The following is an 18337-nucleotide window of genomic DNA, read 5'->3' on the forward strand; positions in this document are numbered from 1 at the left end:
GTGTCCGCACACTGTCTTTCCTCTATGTGCATCCCTGGTGTCTCTCTGGGTGTCAATTTCCTCTTCTTGTAAGGACACCAGTCAAACTGGATGAAGGCCTATCATAACAACCCCATTTTAACTTAATCACCTCTTTAAAGGCCCTATCTCTAAATAGAGTCACATTCTGAGGTGCTGGGGGTTAAGGCTTCAACATATGAATTTGGGGCAAGGGGGACACAGTTTAGCCCATAAAAGTCAGGAATATGATTTTGGAACCTAACAAAACTGGGTTCTGAAATTCCCTATTAATGGCTATGCCAATGAGAGGATACTTTGTTTGTCTGAGCCTCAGTTTCCTCATCTGAGAAGCAGTGATAATACCACCTCCCTCACAAGGGTGTTAAGAAGATTAAAAGCATTGACTTACATGAAGCACCTAGCAGAGCTCAGCACACAGTAGGCACTCAGTTAATTAGCGTCACTTGTCACGTCACTTCCTTAGATTTTCTCTGTCCTTAGCCCAGCAGCAATCCCTCCCTTACTTCAGGTCCCTGCAGCACTGGCCTCCCCAAGCCTTTTGTCATATACGCCCCCTCCTTATATTCAAATCCTAGCCTTACTTGTGGCCTACTTTTCTCTGTAGTCAGGGGTCAGCCCTCAGCTCCTATGCTCCACGGTTTGTCAGCATTGCTATCAAGTCTATACCACCATCCCATCCAACTAGCACCTACGAATTAAAATCCCAAATTGTTCATTTTTCTGTTGACTCTCCCCACACATAGGCCAACCCTCCCAATTAGATTGTAAGGCATCTTAGATCAAAGCCCTCCATTACACTTGCTAGTTTCTCTCACAGTGCCTGTCAAAGTGTCTCAAACATAGTAGGCCTTAAATGATCAATCAAAAGAGTCTGTGAATATAAAAACACTTATACATGGTCAATATTCACTGATTAAATAGATACACGTATATGTATATATATAACGTGTGTGTGTGTGTGTGTGTGTGTGTGTGGTTTTAACATAAAGATACCGTGAAAAAGAGAAATACCAAATTCAGGAAACTGACTCTTGAGGGAAGAGGAGATAATCCAGGGTGGATATAACTGTGTTGACAATGTCGTGTTTTGTTTTTTAAACTGGGTGGCAGCTTCATGATTACTTGTTATATTATTCTCATACCTTTTTGTATTCTTAAATATTGCAAATTAATATTCATTAATTGATACATATCTACTGTTTATAGATGGGCTTATTAACATACACAACTAATGTATGAGGAATTCTCCTGACAGGAGAGAAAATACTTAAAATATTTGTCTTAGACAGAAGAGTTTTCAGTTAGGACTTCAGAGTATAACTCAACAAACTCTTTTAATTAATATTTTATCTGGTAGGAAATATTTATGAGACATTACCAGCCTCATAAATGCAAATAGAATTTCTATAAATAGGAGAAAAAATAATTTCCTGTGTGTCATATTCTAAAGAGAAAACTTGAATTGTGAACTCATCTCTTGCTCGATGGAGGACAGGAAGACAAGCAGGAGAAGGAGGACAGAGGCGGCGGGTCTGCCCTCTGAGCCACAGTGATCACACATGTAAACTCCCAGTTGCTTTCAAGCACCACCTCATCAATTCTCAGACAATGGAAGGGGCACTCAGCGCCTTCCAGGCCCCTGAGTGGTTCTTCACTTGTGTCTCCTGTCCACACACGTCACCTGGACTCTTTGGGAGACTCGGGCAAGGAAAAGTTAAGGCTTGCCTAAATTTGCAAAAACCAGTCAAGACTGGAACCCTCATATTTCTCATTTTTCAGGTCTAGGCTGAGAACTGGATCTAGGTTTTCTGTCTTCTGATCTAAGGTCCCATCACTGAGAGAATATTTACCAAACAATATTTCCCAGGTCACCCTACATTTTTCTTCAAAGTCAGCCAGGCTCCCTGATCAGTGCAGAAAAAATTCCATGGTCTTTATACTGAATCCAAAGGTAACTGCCTCCCCAGGACAGAGCACCTCATAGACTTTGTCTCCTTGTAATTTAATAAACCTTTTTTCTTGTTGGTGACAGTGTTCTCTAGATAAATACTCATTGAGCACCTGTGCTAGGTGCCAGGGACAGGGCAGAGAGCAAGACAGTCACAGTCCCCGTCCTGGTGGAGCCTACAGTCTGGTGGACACTGATCTCACACGCTTGATGGGGTGTGCCTACCCTGGAGAGAGGAGACACACTTAGGGCCAAAAGACTGGGCAACAGACAGGGAGGGGCCGGGCCTAACACCACCAGCTAGGAAGGGCCACCCTGAAGGGACCAGTCCTCGGAGAAGCCTGCCCGCCCTCCCCAGACAGCAGCCTTCCCTTTGCAGGAGCTGTGATGGCTGCAGCTGCCCTTCCAACAACTCACATGAATTACAGAATAAATACATGCAATCATCTTTCCTCAAGGCAAGGAGGACTCCAAGATGGAGGGACGAGAGGTGGCTCCTAAGGTGGTGGCTCCAGCAGCCTAGGTGTGTACTCAGCCCAGCTCTGCCTTTGGACTGCTCTGAGACTTCTTTGAGTGGAGGGAGCATTTCCCACTATGCCTACCCAGCCACAGCGACACGCCTCTGGAGAGGACGGCCAAGGGGTGAGCAGAGAGCCCGGGTGCCGCAGAATTGTTTCCTGTCTCTGGACCAGCTGTCTCCAGCCAGCGGGTCAATGCGCCCCAGACCCTCACTCCACCCACGGGAGGGAGAGCCGCCGGGTGGGGATGCAGTGCCCAGACTGTGGCTCCCCCAACTTCCCGAAGGAATGCCTCCCGTCTGCTCTGTTCATCTAAAGAAACGCAGCTACGTTTTGCTCACGGCCCCCTCCACGCACTCGATGCGGAGTGACTGAGCAGCCCTCCAAGGCTCTGATCCAAGGTCTCTGCCCTCCTGGTTTCTTCCTTCTTTTGGTCTGCTCCACCACACCCACTAGACGGGCGGGCGCTCACACACATACACACGCGCGCTCACACACGTGCACACGCGCGCACAGATCTCCGTCCTTTGCATCTGCAGGACCAGAAGCAGCCCCGGTACCACAGGCCGGGTGTAGCAGGGAGGTGGGCGAGCCTGGCGGGAGGCAGAGTGGGCAGCGGGGAAGGGAGCGCAGAGCTGCCAGCCCCCTCCCCTCAGGTTCTCCCTCCACCTTCTCGGACCCGATTCATTCAGAGCTGACCGCGTCCCCACCGTAGGGGAATGCCCGCCCCCACCCCCGCCTTTGCCTGTGGCCCTTTAACTCCGTTATTACACAGAGATTCGTTTGTAGTGGGGGCAGAAGGGGAGGAGAACCAGGGGAGAGGAGAGGGCGGAGAGGAGGGAGGGAGGAGGATGAGAGGGAGAGGGAGAGAGAGAGACTGGGGCGGGGGGGGGGGGGGAGCGCGAGCCTCCCGCCCTCTCACTGGAGAAAGGGAGCGACTGGAGGAGCTGGGAGGGAGGGGACAGGGCGGCTTAGCGCCTCTGCCCACAGGACCCCAGGCAGGGAGAGGCTCCAGGCAGAGCCTGAGGCTGCGGTAATGGCTGGGGCTGGAGAGTCCTCTCAAGAGCCCTGAACTCCCGCTGCACCACCTCTAAGGGACACCTCAGAAGTTAGCGTCAGTGGGACTGGGAAGCTCCGATCTCAACAAGTAAGTTGTCTTCTTTTCCTCCTCCATTTCTCCTCCGCTCGCTGGTTCTGGAAGGCAGGACGGGCACTCTCAGGTCGCCCATTGCCCCCGGCGGCTACCTTTTGCCAGGCACCTGCCAGTTTGGGAGCCGATGGGAACAGGGAAGGGCTTCAGGCGAGTCCAAAGTTCCGCCAGGAAATCCCAGATCTCCGTAGCCCTGGTGGTTGGGAGTTGAGCCTCCTGAGGGCTGTAAACATCTCTGTTCTGGTCCTGGAGCAGGGATACCTGCCGGGGCTGAGTGCCCCCGTCATTGGTGTGAGAGGCCAGGGCAGTGGGGAGGGGGCATCATTGCCCCCGGTAGTGGCTCTGCCTTCAATTGGGGGTGTAGAGGGCTGGAGTGGGGTGGCCATCTCCCTCAGCCACAGATCCTCAGCTTAATGTTGCTTTCTTTTAAGTCTGGCCAGATTGGACCCACGGCCTTGCTATTTCTGCCCCTTGCTGCCAGGTCACTTCCTGCACGCTCCTCCATCTCTTTTTAAACGTCTCTCAAACTGTCCAGAAAGACTAGGGATCAAGGCTCCAAGGGCAGCGATAGGGAATAAGGAAGGGCGTCGTCATTATTCCCGGTCTCCCCAAACCTTTGTATCTCCCTGGAGAGCTTCCCTGTGCCTCCCCTCAAACAGGGCTCTCCTCCCCCGGGCTGTGGAGCAGCCTTAGGTCAGTGCCGGCTCCTCGGACCAGGTCTGGTCCCCAAAGCTCCAGGGCCTACCCCAGACGTGGGGTCGGGTGAGGCCAACCCAGCACCTGTCCTGAGAGTCCTTTCCAACACCAGAAGATCAACAGGCATGTGACTGCTTGGGGTCTGCCTGTGCCAAGTGCTTTGCTCTCTTTTGATCCTTTCAATGGAGTCGATATGATCATCTTCTTTCTACAGCTGAGAAACTGTGGCTTGGTGAGGCCATGTAATTTACCAGAGGTACACAGCTTAACAAGTGCAATTCTCACCTGGCTCTGACCTCAAAAGGTACCTTTTCTTCATCACTGAGCTGCTCATCATAGGGCTTCCTGGTTCACAAGCAATTTTCCATGTGGGAGAGAGGTGGTGAAGAGAAGCTAATATTTATGGAAACAAGTTCTGAGCTAGACACATTCATCTGAGTTAATCTGAACACTGGTCCTGTGAGGGGGGGGTCCTTTCACCCACTTTATAGATGAGACAGATGCTTAGAGAGCTCTGAGCACTGATGAGCGGCAGAGCTATGTCTTCTAACCCTTGTCCTCTGGCTTCAAATGCAGAGTCTTTCCGCTATCAAACACTCCCCTGAAAGGTGTTCTGGCCTTCCCAAATCCATACCTTTTCCTCAAAAGCCGGGTGTAAATCCCATTAGCTGGCTAAATGAGGCCTTTGGGCTTTCTAGAATCTGATGGAAGAACCAAGCAGAGCCAAGGATGTGGGAGTTAGAGAGAACAGGCCCTTGGTTGGGCTCTGATACGAAAATTGTGGTCAGCTTGACTGGGATTTTAAACTATTGCTCTGACCTGAGATGGCATCATTGCCCTGGGTAGGAGTCCCGGGGCACAGGACGTGAGCTTCCTGGCAATAACAGCAAGGAACCGTCATGTTGAAGGCTTACTCTGCGATGTTAGACATTTTATGTGTGTGATGAGATTGTTTTTTTCTTTTCCCATCCACCGCTTTTCCCACTATTCCTCCCTCCCCACCCCCACACCCCCTCATCCCACCCCCTACACTATCCTGGACCCAAATAATCTAAAACTATGTTCAGAGTAGAGATTTAAAAACTTAGGCTAAAAAAGACAAGCATTCTTTTACCTTGGAAGGAATATTGTTTGGCATTTATCGAGTGTTTGTTACTCGTCAGTCTCTGCTCATTGATTATGAGATTGATAATAAATTATTACAACAGCACCAGGCCCACCACTGGAGGAGGAAATATCACACAGAGAAGTTGCCTGTACATTCCACCAAAGCACAGTGCTCCTGATTTTCCCTAAACCGTGGTCTAGACTCACTATCTAGCTCTCCGACACAGGGGACCACTCAGATGTAGATTCTCCCACTTTTTCCAAAAGCCACTGTACACTGCGGGCATTCCTCACAGGCAGGCTTTCTTGTTTAAGTAGCAGGTCTACATTAGACAGAGAAAGAAGACGCTCCATCCAGCAAGTAGTGCGGCTGGAGGAGACGAGGATGAAGTGTGAGCAACAAGAAGGGGCCTCTGCTCACTCCGCCCAGGGCTGTCCAGAAGCTCCGCGGCCCTCTCTGGCGGTGAAGTCAGATCTCAGTGGGATTCCCCAACATGGGCTCCGCTGAGTCTGCTGGCACCTCCTGAGCTGTGCAAGGCTCTTCCCTCTGCGGGTCCAGAAGAATCATCCGTGTGGCTCTGTCACAGACATTCTCTCGGACTCATTGGCAGGCTGAGTAGCAAGATCGCTTTGGGGCTCTCTGCAAGCACCTGCCTGGGTTTCTTGTCCAGGAATTCAGGAGACTCTAAAGCTGCTCCCTTCACCTGTGGTGAATTAACCCCAGAGCAGGGAAGAGACGGCAAAGTGCCCACTCTCTACTTCCCATTTGCCCTGAAAATGACCTGGTTCTCGCTGCCTTCTGTACTCAAAGTCAAGAGCGGGTGTACTGCGCACTCACGTATGTGAAAACTGTGTCTACTTCTGTTTTTTGTTTTTAAATCAGTTCAACAACCATGTATTTGATCACTTAGCATGTGCCAGGAATAATTAATTTTTGAGAACCTTGGAATGTGATCATCCGTCTGGGTTATGCTTTCCCCTTAGGAAGATGTTAGCAAAAGCTCGCGTTTTCTGAGCAACACTGATTGAATATTTAGGCTGTGGGTGGGAAGAGGATGGGGAGAAAGGAGGGGACCAGGAATCCATTAAGTAGTTTGAAGGAGCCATTTTTAGATTAAAATTTGCACTGTGTCTGAGCTACAGACAGGCCGTTGAGCGCTGGCAGTGTTTCTAAGAGAGGCCCGTCATCAGATGTCTATGAAGACAGTTGTCAGCCACAGAGGAATTTTTCTGTCTTTCCTAAAGACAAGATAAGAAGAATCGGAGTTCAAACACAAAGGATTGTAGGGAGGCATTTGAAAAAATTTCTCTAAGAGACTTGTGGAGTGGCTTTCTCTGGAATTATTTTTAAACGGATGGGACAGCTTCCCCTTCCTGAGACCCTGGCTGCCGAGGGACAGAGTGGTGGCTCCTGACAGTGCAGCACGGCTAATCTAGTGCCCCCTACCTTGACATTCTGATAAGGGAGCTATTCTGGTTGACAGAGCCCAGGATGGCGGCACCCCTTGCCAACAGCTGTGTTAAGTGAAATGTCAAAGCCAACCCTGAACACGTGACCCTGGAGAGCCTGCCTGGTGCTTACACATTCTGTTCCATTCTCATTCCAGACTCCAGCAGGCAGAGGGACAAAGGTCAGGGGTAATCTGACGAGTTTGGCAGGTGGCAACAGCACTTCCTGGTCACCAAGGGTCAACCCATGAGAGAGGCAGGGGGTGGGGAGTGAAAAGGGAAATGGAGGACGAGGGAGAGAGACCATGACAAGTGTTCAGTCTCTTGTTTTCATCTCTGTGACTTGGTTGTTTGGGGCTGAGTGTGCTGCCTGGCCCTGTCTCTTCTCTCACAATTCAGGCTCCCTACCTTAAAATCAGGGAGGCCCTAATACCATCATCCTACATTACTTCTTGCTGCTCATAAAGGAAAGGGGGGGGAGGGAACAAGAGTGAGCAGCGCCGTCTGGGGCCAAACCCGTGTCCTGTGCCTTGCCCTCAGAATCTGCTCCCCTCCCAAGGTCGTGCTGTTGAGCACTTGATGCTCAGAGCCTGGCCTGGAGGAGGGTCATAAGAGCAACAGGGACGAGGTGCCACCTGTGCTCCAGGAAGCTGGCTGTCCAGCAGGGATAACAGAGCCCACAGGTGCCAGGTTAGAGGGGACCTTACAAACAAAGGCTCTGACAGCCAGCTTACCTGGGCTATCCAGAGCACCCCCACTGGACATCAGGGTATGCAGGCCAAGCAGTCCCAAGTCAGGTTGCTTCAGTCACTGTGGAAAGTGCCCTTTATTGGACAAACTTAAAACGTCACTCATATATTCCTTCAAAAATGTGTATGGAGCTACCACAGGTTAGACCTTGTGTAGGAACCTGCGGTAGAAGATTGGGTCATTCACACACCCTGCCTGCCCTGCCCCGGACTCTCTCTGATGACTGCCCTGCCCTGGACTCTCTCCGACGACTGCCCTGCCCTGGACTCTCTCCGACGACTGACTGGGGAAGGCAGAGTGCCCATGAATACATTCCGGCATCAGGGGTAGGCACCAGTACAGAGATGCAAAGAGGGCTGAGGGAGGGCCAGAGAGAAGCAGGAGGGGCTTCCGAAGGGGGCTTGGAAAACAGTGAGGTTTGCAGGATGGTGGAAGAAAGGAGGGAGCCCAAGGAAGGGGCCTGGAGAGCCTGGCTTAGGTGGCCCTGAGACGGCCCTGGGAGAGCCTGCCTTCGAGCTGCTCCTTTCCTTCATCTATTCCTTCTTTTCGCCAGCCCTGGTGGTCTGGTGGTTAAGATTCGGTGCTCTCACCGCGGAGGCTGGGTTTGTTTCCGATGTTTCAAACACCAGCAGGGTCACCCCTGGTGGACAGGTTTCAGTGGAGCTTCCAGACTAAGACAGGCTAGGAAGAAGGACCTGGCCGCCCACTTCCGAAAAAATTGGCCATGAAAACCCTATGAACAGCAGCAGAGCGTTGTCTGATGCAGTGCTGGAAGGTGAGAGGATGGCGCAAAAATACCAGGCAGGGTTCCCTCTGCTGTACGCAGGGTCGCCAGGAGTTGGAATCCACTCGGCAGTACTAACAGCAATACATTCCTTCTCTTAACTGCTCACACTTGGTCACATTTTATTTCCTTTTTTCTCTCTCTGTATTTTCAGTTTGGCTCTTTTTTCCCTCCATTTTTGTCTTTTTCTCTCACTCATTGTTTTGACCGTAAATGCCCTTTAGCGATGCTTTAGCTCAATCCCTTTTTTACTGCATTCATTCTCTTATGTTTTATTAAGCTTTTTCTTTTGAGATAATTGTAAGTTCACATGCAGTTTAAGAAATAACGCAGAGATCTATGTTCTTTATGCAGTCTCTCTCAATGGTAACATCTTGTAAAACTATAGTACAATGTCAAAACCTATAAAAAATTGGCAATAAAACACTTCTCACAGCCAAGAAACAATCAACCAAATCAAAAGACAACCTACAGAATGGGAAAAAATATTTGCAAACCATATATCTGATAAGGGGTTAATATCTAAAATATATAAAAAATTCATACAACTCAATAGCAAAAAAAACACAAACAAAAACAAAACAAATGATCCAATTTAAAAATGGGCAAAGGACCTGAATAGACATTTTTCCAAAGAAGATGTATGAATAGCCAATAGGTAAATGAAAAGGTGCTCAACATCACTAATCATAAGGTAAATGCAAATCAAAACCACAATGAGATAACCTCACACGTGTTAGAATGGCTATCATGAAACAAGAATTAAATGCTGGAGAGAATGTGGAGAAAAAGGACTTTGTGCGCTATTGGTGGGAATGTAAATGGGTGCAGCCACTAAGGAAAACAGTATGATGTTCCTCAAAAAATTAAAAATAGAAATATCATACGATCCAGCAATTCTACTTCTGGGTATATATTCAAAGGAAATGAAAACACTGTGTTGAAGAGATCCTCATGTTCATTGCAGCAGTATTCACAACAGCCAAGATATGGAAATAACCTAAGGGTCCATCAATGGGTGCATAAAGAAGTTGAGGTACATATATATTATATTATATATATATTATATAACGGAATATTATTCAGCCATAAAAAAGAAGGAAGTCCAGCCATTTTTGACAGTATGGATGGACCTTGAGGACATTATGCTAAGTGAAATAAGCCAGAGCAAGACAAATACTGTATAATCTCACTAGAGTCATGCATGGCTTAATGATGGTGATAATGTTCTGAGAAATGCATCATTAGGTGATTTTGACATTGTGCAAACATCATAGAGTGTACGTACACAAACCTAGAAGGTATAGCCTACTACACACCTAGGCTCTGTGGTACTAATCTTATGGGGCCACCATTGTGTCTGTGGTCTGTCGTTGACCAAAACGTTGTTATGCAGCACATGACTGTATGTGGAATCTAAAAAAACTCGTAGAAAAAGAGATCAGATTTGTGATTACCAGAGGTGGGGAGGGGGGGCGGGGCAGGGGGAATTGGGGAAAAAATTTCCATCACCACAAAGATCTCTCATGTTTCCCTTTTTTATAATCACACCCACTTCTCTCCCATCCCCTCCCTTCCTCAACCCCTGGCAACTACTACTCTGTTCCCATTTCTACAGTTTTTGTTAGCTCACGGTTGTCATATAAATAGAATCATACAGTCTGTAACCTGTTGGGATTGGCTTTTTTCACTCAGCATAAGTCTCTGGAGATCCATCCAGGTTGGATTGTGTGTGTGTGTGTGTGTGTGTGTGTGTATTCATGCATATTGCTGTGTAGTGTTCCATAGTGTGAATGGACCACAGTTTGTTTAACCATTCATCCCTTGAAGGACATCTGGCTTATTTCCAGTTTGGAGCTATTTTAATAACACTGCTATAATATTTGTATATCAGTTTTTGTGTGAACATAAGTTTTCATTTCATTGGGATAAGTGCCCATAAGTCCAATTGATGGTTCATATGGTAGTTGTATGTTTCGTTTTTTAAGAAACCTGTCAAACTGTCTTGCATAGTGGCTGTACCGTTTTCCTTTCCCACCGGCAATGTGTGTGTGATCCAGTTTCTCCACATCCTTGCTAACATTTGGTATTGCTGCTATTTTTCTCTAGCCATTCTGATAGGTGTGCAATGATGTCTTATTGTGGTTTTAATTTGCATTTCCCTGATGGCTAATGATGTCGACCATCTCTCCATGTGCTTATTTTCCCTCCACACAGTCTCTGCAGCTAAATGTTTCTTCACGTCTTTTGCCCATTTTCTGATTGGATTGTTTTACTGTTGAGTTTTGAGAGTTCCTTATACAGTTAGTATTTTTAGTATTTGTTCTAGATACTAATCTTTGTCAGATGTGGTTTGCAAATATTTCCTCCTACTCTGTAGCTTGTCTTTTCATCTTCTGAACAGAGTCTTTTTCAGAGCAAATGTTTTGAATTTTGATGAGGTCCAATTTATCAATTTTTCCTTTTATGGATGAGGCTTTCAGTGTTGAGTCTAAGAACTTTTTGCCTGCCATAGATTTTGAAGAGTTTCCCTCATGTTTTTTCCTAAAAGTTTTATAGTTGTATCTTTTACATTTAACCCCATGATCTGTTCTGAGGTAATTGTTATGTAGGGTCTGAGACAGGTCAAGGTTCATTTTTTTTTTTCACTATGGATAGCCAGTTGCTCTGGCACCATTAGTTGAAAAGACTGTCTTTCCTCCACTGAATTTCTTCTGCACTTTTGTCAAAAATCAATTGGGCATATCTATGAAGGTCTGTTTCTGGGTTCTCTGTTCTGCTCCATTGATCTATGTGTCTCTCGCTCCACCAATACCACGTAGTCTTGATTGCTGTAGCTATAGAATAAGTTTTGAAATTGAGTAGACTGATTTCTTCCACTTTATTCTTTTTCAGAATTACTTTTTTATATTCTAGTTCCTTTACATTTCCATATAAATTTTAGAATAATCTTATCTATATCTACAAAAAAGTTTTGTGGGATTTTGATAGGAATTGCATTAAACCTGTATATCAATTTGGAGAGAATTGACATCTTTACTGTATTGAGTCTCCCAATCCATGATCACAGTATGTTTCTTCATTTATTTAGAGAATGTTTCTTCATTTATTTAGAGAGTCTTTGATTTCTTTCATCGACATTTTGTAGTTGACCGTAGTTCTTTTTGATCTGCCATGAACTTCTTGTGTGACCTTGGGCATGTCGCTTGGTTTCTCAGACCTTCTGTTTACTTTCTGTCAAATGGGTGCAGTAACAGCTGCCTTGAAATGGCCTGGAGAAGGTCGGCTGAGCTAGGGCACAAGAAGTTCTGACAGTGAGTGTCCAAGGACTTACTCCCTTTGACCGATTCTCTTATCTGTTCTTTTCTTCTTCCCGCCTCTCGAGCTGATGCCCATGCTCACTTCACTTCTCTTCACTTTGTCTCTACTTTTCATCCTCTGTTTTCTTAACCTCCTTTCATTCTCAATGCCTTACTCCAATCCTCTTCACCGTACGTTTCTCTCTCGCTCGCTGGCTTTTCCTGTTCCCTCGTTCTCCCATGAGATCTGTCTCATTCCTCTTGACTGGATCATTTGGGGCATTCTCGTTTCCTTGTTTTCCTTAGACTTTGAGTGTGACTCCAGGGCCAGTTAGGCTGGGCTCAAATCCAGATCGAGGACACTAGCTTTGGGGCAGTTTACTCACCCTCCCTTGCGCCTCAGTTTCTTCATCTGTAAAATGGGGGAACAGCACCTACCTCAGCTCTTTTCTGAAGTGATTAGATGAGTTCATCCCTATAAAGCATTTAGAATGCAATCTGGTATAAAGTAAGCCCCCAATAGGTTCCGCTTATAATTATTGGGATTTTAGCTATTATGCCCTGTTTCTCTGGTCCTTTTTCACTGGTTCACTTACCTTCTGTCACCACCCATCTTTTTTACTTGTATGTAAGTGTTCACATTATCTTGCTTTCTTGATACTGTCTTCTCTGCACTCCTGTCTCATATTCTCTCACCGTCATTGATAAATTGGCACCAGCCCAGGAAATCTGCCCTTGGGGCTGTAGAGAAGAAAGAAGTAGTTTTTCGTTTTGATTTAATTATTAATCTCCTTTATTATTTAATGCAGAATATATACTCACAGTGCAGGGTTACAGTGAAGAGAATGTATTATTTCTCTGCTGCTCGCTTTCCGAGAGATAGCAGGCTCCAGAAGGAAAAGTACTGCCTAGACAGATACAAATGTGGGGAAAATATAAAATGAATTAATTTGATTTTCATGCCCTTTTCTTCATGATTTTTCATACATCTGCGGCAGGAGGCTGGGAGGGTGAATCTGGATTGTGGCCAGGAAGCCACAGCTAAGTACTGAAATAAATAGCCATAAGGACCCCACGAGCGGCCCACAGCAGCCTGCCCAGGGGGGCAACGAAGTATTCTGTCTTAAGCAAATGAGGGCAAACAAGTTGGGAACCTCAGTCCCAAGCTTACAGCCCTGTTCCATAGATTCCCTGCTCCGTAATTAGGTACACATGAAGTGTGAAATTGCTTGAAAGGTACTCACAGGTGATTAAGCCTTTCAAATCTAGACCCTATACCTTGAATTAGACCTCATTTTGCCCTTTTAAAAATTGCTGAATATATTTAGACTCATTTAGATATACTCAAATATATCTTTGAAATACCATCAAAATCACCTTTTTGTCTCTGTATTCTCTCCAAAGAATTGCACTCCATAAGCAAATGCCAGATCTGTCTGCTCTCATTTCAGACAAGAACTCTGTCTTCCTTTAAAAACCCTTAAGTGAATCACCACTTAATCCTTCTCTCTGTGGTTTTCTTCTTTAGTGTGAACTGTCTGTGTTTCTTTAATGATGAGGTAAGCATGGGAGTAGCCCACAGGACTTCTCATAAGGCACACATCTCTCTGCAGATACTATAACGTAACGCACGAGGTTTTATTACATCCTTAGAATTGTGGTGGAGAATCTTCCAAGGACGCAATCCGAATGAACAACCAATTATCTTCCCCTTTTCTGGGCTCACCTTCTGGTGCCCCGCATGGCCCCCTCCACTGTGCAGCCAAAAGTCAGGGCCACCTGTTAGATCCACTGTTAAATCTTTCAGCGTTTGACAGAAACTTCCCATTCGGTGTTTCTGTGTTGACAACGTCGTCATCTTGGGAGGGGGTTAACCCATATTTGTGTGCCCTGGGCAAGCCGCAACTGTCCAGCTATAAAGTAGGACTAATTATAGGATTCTCAGGAGCCCTCCCAGAGTTCTGAAAGAGCCCCACAGAGATGCAAATTAACGTTATTATTCCATAATAATTCCATATAATAATAATACTGGTGGTGTTTCATACCTCATACCTGCTCTCAATCTGTAACAATTCAGGTTGGGGGCCAAGTGCATTAACTAGTATTTGGTAAGGTATAATTTTCCTGAAAAAATGACAGATATTTCATTGATGTTATGATTCCCATGGATATTTCCATTTCTTATGTAGGAAAGAGACCCAGGGTACGGAGCTATGGTGTCATGTGTAACTCAGGGCGAGGTATGTGCCCAGGAGGGTTGGGATTATAATTCAGGACCAAGATCACACTCTGTCTGATGCTCTGGACTTTGAGGGGTGTCAGGTGGGAGAGTGGGAGAGCACGGGCTCTGAGGTCAGGATAGTATCAGTTCAAAGCCAGGTTCTGCTGCTTACTAGCCATGCAACTTGGGCAAGTTCCCTACCTTGTCTGAGTCTCAGTCTCCTTATCCATATAATGGACACATTGAACTTACAGTGTTGTTGAGATGACTAAATGAGATTGCATGTGTAAGGCACCTAGTTCAGAGGAGCACGCATGGAAATTTCAACTCCAGGGCTATTTTGCAAAGAAAACCAAGGAATCAGCATAACCTGCTGCAGGAAATAAATTGAACACATCTAAAACAAAAGCAACATGAGCGCAAAGGGCATGGGGGAACACAGCACGATGGGATAGATGCTCCCCAAGGAGCTGGCTCTGGTCAGGATGTCTCCGAGTCAAAACCAGGGATAGCTGAGTTACTCTGGGAGCAACCTCAGGGCTGCATCCATATCCCTACTTAGACTTTGTTCCAAACAATGATCCCAGATACAAGGGCTCTTCTTGGAGGGACAGAGGCAACCCCAGGATGGAGGCCCAGGATGCCTGAGCAGGGGAGACCTGTGAGTCTGTGACAGCCGCCCAGGGGAAGGTAGGTCTGAGCAGTCTGATGCAGCGGGGCCCTTGTCACCTGAGGCTTCCTCAGCCGCCTGACACAGCAGCTCCCTTGCAGAGGCCGTCGCAGCTCAGCAATCAGGAACATGGTGTGCAGGGACATCCACGGTGAGGAAGTGTCCCATCTGACACAGCCTGTCCTCCTTCCACTTTGTCCCTGGCTCCATGTTCCACTGAAAGCCCCTCACCCTGCTCCTGACACACACACCCCCCTCGCACAGCCACGGGACAGTTTTGCATTCCGGAGAGAAAGGTGCCAAAATTCACTTTGGCTCTGGCAGACCTTGAAAGCATTCCCTTTCTTGGCATTCAGCTTGGAGCAGAGCTAAAAGGAGTATGCGTTCTCCAAGTCCTCATGAGCCCATGACAGTGACGAGCATCCTGGACATAAAAACCACATATGGTCTACCTCCACTGCTCTCACAGAGCTCCACAGTCCTCCTATTCCAGGATGCCTGAATCGTTGGTGATCAGCATCCATTACATCCAAGCCAGAAGTGAGCTTGGGTGGTGACCTGATCCACCCTCCTGTCCTTACAGCCCTCCCCCAGAGAGGGAGCCCCCTCTACCCTCTTTGAAGCATTTATGGTCAGAAACCTCTTCCCCCTGAGAACCACTTCTACTGCCAGTGAAATGGAAGATGATAATGCTTACCCAAGACCCTGCTCTCTGCAGCAGATTTGCAGGGAGTGCAGTTAGGGAGGAGAAGGCAGCAAGGTAGAAGATGCAATGTAAGAATAGGGGCGGTCATGGCAGCCATCTGCCTGATGGAGGGGACTGGAGGGGACAAGGCTGTGGGCACGGAGACAGGGTTGGTTAGGACCATGGGAACCAGGCTAGTGGGAACTGAGGGAGCCGCCCATACCCTCTCTTTGCTGTGGGGTGAGTCCCAAATTGGCCTCCTGGCTTCCTTTGCACTGAGAATTGACAGGCTGTGTTCACGGCAGACTCGGTAGTGCAAACGGGAAAGCTTTGAGGAGAATTTATAGGCGCTACTCTTAACACCACGCTCAGCATGACTCAAAGTACAACCCAGTGTGTCCATGTGAGGAAAGCCTCTCTCTGACTCGGTAGCCCAGGAGTATAAATTGGCAGCTGACAGACTGAATCTGACTCACAGATCTATTTTCTTTGGCTAGCTCAGTGTTTCAAAAATTGTTGAATTAGTTGTCAACATCGGGGGAAGAAAAGAAATTTCATGTTTAATAAGTCTTAATTTCTAGCTTTTCTGGAAAAAGAAGTGGAAGATCTTGCAGCACTGGCTCTGCATTTTTGCATGGCATTGATGAGCTTGAGCTGAGCAGCAGTTGCTCCCTTTTAGGACTATGCTCAGCTCACCTCAGTCCCCACCACTCCCTATTGCATCCCCAGAACCCCAAGCAAGTTTTGCATTTACCATGTGTTCATATGCTTTTCCTGGAATAAAGACAATTAATCTTTTTAAATCTTTTTCTCTATCAAAAATGTGAAAATGGGGGCCAGCCTGGTGGCGCAAGTGGTTGGGTGCGCGCGCTCTGCTGCGGCGGCCTGGGGTTCGCTGGTTCGGATCCTGGGCGCGCACCAACGCACTGCTTGGCAGGCCATGCTGTGGCGGCGTCCCATATAAAGTGGAGGAGGATGGGCATGGATGTTAGCCCAGGGCCGTCTTCCTCAGCAAAAAAAGAGGAGGATTGGCGGATGTTAGCTCAGGGCTGATCTCCTCACACACAAAAAAAAAAAAAAAAAAAAAAATGTGAAAATGAAGGTCTGAGATCTCATATTTGAATAAAAATGGGAGAAAGTGTGTTATCTGTGCATGATCGATAAGCATATGCAGTGTGTCTGTGTTGAAATCACCCCATCCAGCCGCCCCGCTCACTGTCTTTGTAGGCGGCAGAGTTTGGTACTAACTACGCAGGTTCTAGTTACTACAGCACGCACATCACACTCAGCTAAACAATTCAGGCATGTAAGGTCTTCACCCCACTCCTGGCAGAGGCAGACACACCTTGGATGAAGGAAAATCCAGCCATGAGTTGTTGAGTGAAACCAGTGGCCGCTAGTTAGTGGTCTCTTCCTTGTAGGGGGGCTGTTGTCCAAATGGAGACACTTCTGGGAGTGCACGGGGCTCTCAGTGATTCCACCAGAACAGCGGGTATTGGCTGGGACGTGTGGACACCCTGCCTCCTTGGAGCAATTAGGGACCTGGGGGGGCAAATACTGTAGGTAGAAAAAGTGCAGGAGCAGCTGTGAGCGTGAACAGGGGGCACTCTGGAGGAATGCAGGAGGGTGGATGGAGAATACTGCCCCAGCGGGAGGAGAGGAGGGGTGGCCTCAGCTCTGCCAGGCAGCCTGGGTGCAAGGGGCAGCGCAGTGCTTCATCATGAATTGGTTTCCCGGCACAGATCAGGATGTGTTATCTGGCTGCCTCCTGGGCCAGGTGTTTCAGGGCCTGACCCCCTGAGGCTTGGAACCACTGACACCTGGCTCAGACCCCGAGGGCCTGGGAGGAGGAACTCAGAGGCAGCGGTGTTTGCAGGTCCTGCACTTAATCACTGAGTGGCCTTCAGCAATTTCCTCCAGCACTCCGCTCTTGTGATCTGTAAGTGAGGCTACTAAGACGGATTTAGTACATCTGTCTGAGTATTAAAGGAGACAATGCATAAAAGCACCCAGCACAGAGACGGCACACATTGGGTGTTCGACACGCGAGCTGTCGTTAGTGTCTGCTCCCCTGTCTCTCATGTCAGGAAGGCTCACCTCACCCCACTCTCTGTGCACCTTCTTCACCAAGTCTTTCCTGACTGTTCCTCACCCCCCTGGCCAACCGAATTAAGAACTGTGCCTGGGTCCCTCTGTCCCTCTCTGTTGCAATGATGGTTTGTTGTGTGCTCCCCACCATACATACCACAAACTCCTCAAGGGCAGAAAATAGAGCCGTGGTCCTCAATCTCAGTTGCCTATTAGGGTCGCCTGGGGTCAGGTTCTCTGGGGGTGGGACTTAGGCATCAGCATGGCATCCAGCTCCCGGCCCATCACTAGAGTGGAGAAGCCTTGCTACTTAAAGACTGGACTGAGGACCAGCAGCATCCACATCACTGGAAGCTCCTTAAAAAAATGCAGACTCCGGAACCCCGAGAACTACTGAATCAGAATCTGCATTTTAACAGGATCCCTGTGAGTAGAAAGCACAGGAAAGCTGGTGAAGTGCTGTTCCGCCTCCTTCCACCCCCAGGGCCCAGCGTAATGCAAACCTGCAGGGGCTATTCAGTGGGGCTTTCACTGACTGACTGAATGAATGAATGAATGAATGCGTGTGTTACAGTTTCTGATGGGCTTTCACGTGCTTGGTGTTTCCTATGCTATCACCCAGATACTTTCTGAACTTGGGGTCAAAATCACGTTCAAAAAGTAAAACCATAAGTGCCCAGTGGCATAGTGGTTAAGTTCGCACGCTCCACTTCAGCCGCCTGGGGTTTACAGGTTCAGATCCAGGGCGCAGACCTACGCACCACTTGTCAAGCCACGCTGCAGCAGGCATCCCACATAGAAAGTAGAGGAAGATGGGCACAGATGGTAGCCCAGGGCCAATCTTCCTCAGCAAAAAGAGGAGGATTGGCAACAGATGTTTGCTCAGGTCTAATCTTCCTCATCAAAAAAAAAAAAAAAAAGTAAAACCATAAAACACCCAGGAATTAAAGA

The 18337-nt window shown here is 47.6% G+C and overlaps 1 protein-coding gene across 1 annotated transcript in view; it reads left to right on the plus strand.

Moving 5' to 3' along the window:
• The first annotated feature begins 3498 nt into the window (after positions 1–3498).
• The window catches only part of KCNJ5 (potassium inwardly rectifying channel subfamily J member 5), a 29867-nt gene continuing 15028 nt past the window's right edge, over positions 3499–18337 (plus strand). The window contains exon 1 of the mRNA XM_014793764.2: positions 3499–3634. The gene's annotated coding sequence lies outside the window, so the exon portion shown is untranslated. The remainder of the gene's footprint in view (positions 3635–18337) is intronic.

This window comes from Ceratotherium simum, chromosome 7, assembly GCF_057802395.1.
Source record: "Ceratotherium simum simum isolate JZ-2026a chromosome 7, ASM5780239v1, whole genome shotgun sequence".
In the NCBI taxonomy this organism is placed as follows: domain Eukaryota; kingdom Metazoa; phylum Chordata; class Mammalia; order Perissodactyla; family Rhinocerotidae; genus Ceratotherium; species Ceratotherium simum.